At 37.4% G+C, this 8266-nt stretch overlaps 1 long non-coding RNA gene across 2 annotated transcripts; it reads right to left on the reverse strand.

The window, feature by feature from the left end:
• Nucleotides 1–4641: 4641 nt before the first annotated feature.
• Nucleotides 4642–8018, reverse strand: LOC149393885 (uncharacterized). 2 transcript variants are annotated; one of them, XR_016299842.1, is made up of 6 exons: nt 7679–8018; nt 6998–7077; nt 6461–6550; nt 5860–5998; nt 5179–5258; nt 4642–4731 (listed from the first exon to the last, which is right to left on the reverse strand). It is a non-coding gene; the product is annotated as an uncharacterized LOC149393885 (long non-coding RNA). The 2 variants fall into 2 exon arrangements; XR_016299841.1 differs by lacking the exon at nt 4642–4731 and having other exon boundaries at nt 4764–5258; nt 7679–8016.
• Nucleotides 8019–8266: the final 248 nt, after the last annotated feature.

Here is an 8266-nt window from a genome sequence, read left to right on the forward strand (position 1 = left end):
AAGGTCAGGGCAGTCGAAGGAATGGCTGCCATCGCGTGCTCATAGGTGAATATCACCCCGTGCGCCATCCCGTATACCTATCCACAGACAGGTCAACGGTCAGCACATACATCGATACTCATACCGCAACGTATATCTCAGGTCTACGATAACGGCTAAAACTGGGTTCTGATACCACAAAATCTGTCACGACCCGCGAACGTCGTCAACACACCCGCGAGCCGCGACTCACTCCATAATATAATATAATTTCATCTCATGATTTAAATAAATTTTAAACAAGGCGGAAATATAATTAATTAAACATATGATAAGTAAATATTTTACATAATTGAAAGTACGGAATATTATACACATATATGTGGTTATAAAAATCCCGGAAAATTTTTCGCGATTTATTTAAGAACTTTGAGTCTTATAGCGACTTTTATTTACGTACAAGCTCCCGATATTTTTTTTCATATATATATATATATATATATATATATATATACATGAGATAGCCTGGGAGCGTTGTTTAGACAGAATTTGACAAAATACTATTATATAGTAGTTTATTCTCGGTGAATACCCATTAGCCCATAGGTCAAGAGATATACGCCCGGTTGCAGTCTTCATCTTCTCATTGCAGTGCCGATTTGCCCTTGTCTAAATTACCAAGGGTCATAAAACTATGAGTCGATTGACTCAGCAAGCGGGAGTCTAACCTATGAAAGGAAAACATCTAATGCAGAGCCATGTGACATGCAAACAAACACATAAGAATGCAGGATGCAAATCCCGCTAAATCTATAGCATGCATAATGTGTGATCACATCCTAACTAACACTTGTCACTCTGCAAGGTTATACATCTCTCTGTCATAACCTCGGTAATAACAAGAGAACAACTTCAGACTTCGAGCAACAGTGTTTCGCTGGCCTAAGAGTTTTCGTTTTGTTTGGAATCCACTAGGGGTACCATTTTTATTATGACGTCGGCTCCTACTGGGCTCTGACGGCAATGAGCTCGCGAATCGTGACATTCACCCATTCCGCCATACATTGCTTGCATCAGCTACAGTCGAGTCTCCAGCCTCGCAATGAGCTCACGAATCGCGACCTTCAACCATTGCGTAATGAGTACTCAACGCACGGACTTTTAAGTCCGCTAAATACAAGTCATTGACTTGTAGGTACCACCGACAACGTTTTTAAATCTTTAGGTACTCTAGTGTATAGAGTACACAACTAAGCATATACAAGAGAGTGTCTCGGGTTAAATCCCGAAAGAATTATTGTTTCCATATTTTGCTCGTTAAGTATTTTAGGTTGAAGATTCGGGACGTGACTCCTGGTACTTCTACAATCGATTCGAATCCGAGAGTCCGTTTCTGCTCTCATGACACCTCTAATCTAACCTATCCATATGGTTAGTAGAGGGATCTAGCTACAACAAATAACAACCTGGCTGGTTCAGGTTAGCATTTGAACCTACAGGTAAAACCCAAACTGATATTTCCATAAAGAGTGGCCGAAGCCTTAATCTTTGGTGTTTGTGTCTTTTAAGGCTTTTCCTACTCTTGTTTACTAACAAATAAATGCACAATAAAATAAGTTTATTCAATTGATAAGTAGTTGACTTATGTCTCCTCACTTACTTGGAATAGTCAAACTGCTTGACTTTATGGCCTCGACGATTCAACTCGCACTACTTGTCCTCGTGCGCTCCTCAAAAGACATAGCACGTCATGGAGTTCGTTTAGAGAAATTAGAATCCTCGCTTGAGGTTCCATCACTTGTTGGGCTCAGAAAGAATGACGAATTGGTTTCAAAATCGTTGACGGAAAAGACGTGTTTTAATTTAGTGTTAAAAAAAATTTAATTTATTAATTCCCGGCCCTAGGAAATTAATTTGTTATTTAAGACCCACAACCATTCAAATGTACCAAGAAAGGTAAGAAAAATAATTCATAACTGATAAGAATCGAGCGATTATAAATTAACCGCGTAACCCTTAATTGGGCCTCAAATAAAAATCTAAAAATCTTACAAGTCGAGATCTTTAGATTTATCGACCAATTAAATTTTGAACGTTCTAAAAAATCATCATAATTAATTTTATTGAAAATTAATTAACATGTCGACCCTCGACGTCAAATGAGAGCATTTAAACGCCAATAAGCGAATATACTCACGGTTAGTCTATGTCGTCTCGCTCGACTTTAAACTTTTCCCGTCATTTTAGAAATCCCATAACGTCTACTATCCAGGAAAAATATCAACATAAATAATATCAGAGTATATCGGACTGTCCACGTCCGTTTACTCTCGGATTCGTAAAAAAAAATCCAATCCAAGAAAACCTTGCTCAAACATCAAATCCACACCATACACATCATCAACCGAGTCTAATAACAAATTAAACACAATAATTTCGATTAATTCCATCACCAAAGCAAAACCCCCAAATTTGAGCTTGAACCCTAGAAACGAAATTCAACATGAGAACAAGGTTTTCTCACCTCGAACCACGAATACAAGCTTCCTTAGTGAGTTCTCACTTCCTCCCCGACGTTTTTTTCTCGGTCTGGTGCCACCGTAGCTTGCGGCGGCGTCTTTCTTCCTCAGCTAGAGCGCGCTGTGGAGTGAGCTCACGGGGTGATGGCGCGCGGCGGGGACGGAAAGGAAGAGGAGAGATAAAAGGTAAGGTGGTGGTGATGATAGGTAGAAATGTTGACCGAATTTTTTTTCTTTTTCTTTCTTTCTTCTTTCTTTTCTTTCTTTCTTCCTGGTTAGCTGCGTAATGATGTGTTGACTTGGCAATGGTATCATTCATGCCATGAATGAGATACGGTTTAATTTTTTCCAATGAAATTCATGAGAAGATTTTAGAGAATCTCCATAATTTCACTTTATGGAGTTCGTTTAGAGAAATTAGAATCCTCGCTTGAGGTTCCATCACTTGTTGGGCTCGGAAAGAATGACGAATTGGTTTCAAAATCGTTGACGGAAAAGACGTGTTTTAATTTAGTGTTAAAAAAAATTTAATTTATTAATTCCCGGCCCTAGGAAATTAAATTGTTATTTAAGACCCACAACCATTCAAATGTACCAAGAAAGGTACGCAAAATAATTCATAACTTATACGAGTCGAGCGATTATAAATTAACCGCGTAACCCTTAATTGGGTCTCAAATAAAAATCTAAAAATCATACAAGTCGAGATCTTTAGATTTATCGACCAATTAAATTTTGAACGTTCTCAAAAATCATCATAATTAATTTTATTGAAAATTAATTAACACGTCGACCCTCGACGTCACACGAGAGCATTTAAACGCCAATAAGCGAATATACTCACGGTTAGTCTATGTTGTCTCGCTCGACTTTAAACTTTTCCCGTCGTTTCCCCGCGTGTCGTCTCGGCTCGCCCACGTCTCGCTGCGGAACAAAAACACAAAGTTAAGTGAGCATCACTTTGTGTCCGATGCCAACGAGGCCGACCCGACGACATGTGCAAAACGCACCATAACTCGAGCTACACGAAACAAAAATGAACGATTCTAAAACCATAGCGGAACTAACATCCGTAGCTTTCTAACGACATATTATAAGCCATGTTTCGATCAGGACTACTATGCCAAAAGTTGGCTGTAATTCCCGATTTCCGTTCTGCAAATTTCGAAATAACAGCTTTTGAACACCAACGTAAAAAATCATAACTAAATCAATACTTAGTGGATTTACACGTTCTTGGTCATTTTAGAAAGCCCATAACGTCTACTATCCAGGACAAATATCAACATAAATAATATCAGAGTATATCGGACTGTCCACGTCCGTTTACTCTCAGATTCGTCCAAAAAATTCAATCCAAGAAAACCTTGCTCAAACATCAAATCCACACCATACACATCCTCAACCGAGTCTAATAACAAATTAAACACAATAATTTCTCCGAAATCCATCACCAAAGCAAAACCCCCAAATTTGATCTTGAACCCTAGAAACGAAATTCAACATGAGAACAAGGTTTTCTCACCTCAAACCACGAATTCAAGCTTCCTCAGTGACTTCTCACTTCCTCCCCGTCGTTTTCTCAAGGTGATGGTAATGATCGGTAGAAATGTTGGGCGATTTTTTTTTTCTTTCATTTCTTTTCTTTCTTCCTTCCTGGTTAGCTGCGTAATGATGTGTTGACTTGGCAATGGTATCATTCATGCCATGAATGAGATAAGGTTTAATTTTATCCAATGAGATTCATGATAAGATTTTAGAGAATCTCCATAATTTCACTTTAATCCCTCACCCAAAAACCTTCTTTTGGTCTCCAAATTTCCACCACATCCAATTTTTATTGTTGCAAATACGTCCCACGCATATAATTATTTATTTAAATCCATAGTTACATGGATTATAGTTATATGACGTAAAATAAGAATTTTCTAGTTTAATTTCGATTAATTTCAATATATTCAAGGTGTCTCGGAAATAATTTTCATTCTTGAGAACTAAGTTTTCCATAAACAGTGGCCGAAGCCTTAATCTTTGGTGTTTGTGTCTTTTAACGCTTTTCGTACTCTTGTTTACTAACTAATAAATGCACAAACAAACAAGGTTATTCCCTTGGTAAGTAGTTGACTTATGTCTCCTCACTTATTTGGAATAATCAAACTGCTTGACTTTATGGCCTCGACGCTTCAACTCGCACTATTTGTCCTCGTGCGCTCCTCAAAAGACTTAGCACGTCCTGGAGTTCGTTTAGAGAAATTAGAATCCTCGCTTGAGGTTCCATCACTTGTTGGGCTCGGAAAGAATGACGAATTGGTTTCAAAATCGTTGACGGAAAAGACGTGTTTTAATTTAGTGTTAAAAAAAAATTAATTTATTAATTCCCGGCCCTAGGAAATTAATTTGTTATTTAAGACCCACAACCATTCAAATGTACCAAGAAAGGTACGCAAAATAATTCATAACTTATACGAGTCGAGCGATTATAAATTAACCGCGTAACCCTTAATTGGGTCTCAAATAAAAATCTAAAAATCATACAAGTCGAGATCTTTAGATTTATCGACCAATTAAATTTTGAACGTTCTCAAAAATCATCATAATTAATTTTATTGAAAATTAATTAACACGTCGACCCTCGACGTCACACGAGAGCATTTAAACGCCAATAAGCGAATATACTCACGGTTAGTCTATGTTGTCTCGCTCGACTTTAAACTTTTCCCGTCGTTTCCCCGCGTGTCGTCTCGGCTCGCCCACGTCTCGCTGCGGAACAAAAACACAAAGTTAAGTGAGCATCACTTTGTGTCCGATGCCAACGAGGCCGACCCGACGACATGTGCAAAACGCACCATAACTCGAGCTACACGAATCAAAAATGAACGATTCTAAAACCATAGCGGAACTAACATCCGTAGCTTTCTAACGACATATTATAAGCCATGTTTCGATCAGGACTACTATGCCAAAAGTTGGCTGTAATTCCCGATTTCCGTTCTGCAAATTTCGAAATAACAGCTTTTGAACACCAACGTAAAAAATCATAACTAAATCAATACTTAGTGGATTTACACGTTCTTGGTCATTTTAGAAAGCCCATAACGTCTACTATCCAGGACAAATATCAACATAAATAATATCAGAGTATATCGGACTGTCCACGTCCGTTTACTCTCAGATTCGTCCAAAAAATTCAATCCAAGAAAACCTTGCTCAAACATCAAATCCACACCATACACATCCTCAACCGAGTCTAATAACAAATTAAACACAATAATTTCTCCGAAATCCATCACCAAAGCAAAACCCCCAAATTTGAGCTTGAACCCAAGAAACGAAATTCAACATGAGAACAGGGTTTTCTCACCTCAAACCACGAATTCAAGCTTCCTTAGTGACTTCTCACTTCCTCCCCGTCGTTTTCTCAAGGTGATGGTAATGATCGGTAGAAATGTTGGGCGATTTCTTTTTTCTTTCATTTCTTTTCTTTCTTCCTTCCTGGTTAGCTGCGTAATGATGGGTTGACTTGGCAATGAATGAGATAAGGTTTATTTTTATCCAATGAGATTCATGATAAGATTTTAGAGAATCTCCATAATTTCACTTTAATCCCTCACCCAAAAACCTTCTTTTGGTCTCCAAATTTCCACCACATCCAATTTTTATTGTTGCAAATACGTCCCACGCATATAATTATTTATTTAAATCCATAGTTACATGGATTATAGTTATATGACGTAAAATAAGAATTTTCTCGTTTAATTTCGATTAATTTCAATATATTCAAGGTGTCTCGGAAATAATTTTCTTTCTTGAGAACTAAGTTTTCCATAAACAGTGGCCGAAGCCTTAATCTTTGGTGTTTGTGTCTTTTAAGGCTTTTCGTACTCTTGTTTACTAACTAATAAATGCACAAACAAACAAGGTTATTCCCTTGGTAAGTAGTTGACTTATGTCTCCTCACTTACTTGGAATAATCAAACTGCTTGACTTTATGGCCTCGACGCTTCAACTCGCACTATTTGTCCTCGTGCGCTCCTCAAAAGACTTAGCACGTCCTGGAGTTCGTTTAGAGAAATTAGAATCCTCGCTTGAGGTTCCATCACTTGTTGGGCTCGGAAAGAATGACGAATTGGTTTCAAAATCGTTGACGGAAAAGACGTGTTTTAATTTAGTGTTAAAAAAAAATTAATTTATTAATTCCCGGCCCTAGGAAATTAATTTGTTATTTAAGACCCACAACCATTCAAATGTACCAAGAAAGGTACGCAAAATAATTCATAACTTATACGAGTCGAGCGATTATAAATTAACCGCGTAACCCTTAATTGGGTCTCAAATAAAAATCTAAAAATCATACAAGTCGAGATCTTTAGATTTATCGACCAATTAAATTTTGAACGTTCTCAAAAATCATCATAATTAATTTTATTGAAAATTAATTAACACGTCGACCCTCGACGTCGCACGAGAGCATTTAAACGCCAATAAGCGAATATACTCACGGTTAGTCTATGTTGTCTCGCTCGACTTTAAACTTTTCCCGTCGTTTCCCCGCGTGTCGTCTCGGCTCGCCCACGTCTCGCTGCGGAACAAAAACACAAAGTTAAGTGAGCATCACTTTGTGTCCGATGCCAACGAGGCCGACCCGACGACATGTGCAAAACGCACCATAACTCGAGCTACACGAAACAAAAATGAACGATTCTAAAACCATAGCGGAACTAACATCCGTAGCTTTCTAACGACATATTATAAGCCATGTTTCGATCAGGACTACTATGCCAAAAGTTGGCTGTAATTCCCGATTTCCGTTCTGCAAATTTCGAAATAACAGCTTTTGAACACCAACGTAAAAAATCATAACTAAATCAATACTTAGTGGATTTACACGTTCTTGGTCATTTTAGAAAGCCCATAACGTCTACTATCCAGGACAAATATCAACATAAATAATATCAGAGTATATCGGACTGTCCACGTCCGTTTACTCTCAGATTCGTCCAAAAAATTCAATCCAAGAAAACCTTGCTCAAACATCAAATCCACACCATACACATCCTCAACCGAGTCTAATAACAAATTAAACACAATAATTTCTCCGAAATCCATCACCAAAGCAAAACCCCCAAATTTGAGCTTGAACCCAAGAAACGAAATTCAACATGAGAACAGGGTTTTCTCACCTCAAACCACGAATTCAAGCTTCCTTAGTGACTTCTCACTTCCTCCCCGTCGTTTTCTCAAGGTGATGGTAATGATCGGTAGAAATGTTGGGCGATTTTTTTTCTTTCTTTCATTCTTCTTTCATTTCTTTTCTTTCTTCCTTCCTTGTTAGCTGCGTAATGATGTGTTGACTTGGCAATGGTATCATTCATGCCATGAATGAGATAAGGTTTAATTTTATCCAATGAGATTCATGAAAAGATTTTAGAGAATCTCCATAATTTCACTTTAATCCCTCACCCAAAAACCTTCTTTTGGTCTCCAAATTTCCACCACATCCAATTTTTATTGTTGCAAATACGTCCCACGCATATAATTATTTATTTAAATCCATAGTTAAATGGATTATGATTAGATGATGTAAAACAAGAATTTTCTCGATTAATTTCGATTAGTTTAAATATATTCAAGGTGTCTCGGAAATAATTCTCATTCTTGAGAATTTATTATATAAATTAATTTTCGGAACGTTACTTCGAAAAATTAATTTATACTCGAGTCAACTCGAGATTTTATTTATTTATTTCTGAGATTTCTCACCACCTTAT

The sequence above is a fragment of the Urtica dioica genome, chromosome 6, assembly GCF_054948205.1.
Source record: "Urtica dioica subsp. dioica isolate 48M chromosome 6, U.dioica_male_clone48M_v1_H2, whole genome shotgun sequence".
NCBI lineage: Eukaryota > Viridiplantae > Streptophyta > Magnoliopsida > Rosales > Urticaceae > Urtica > Urtica dioica.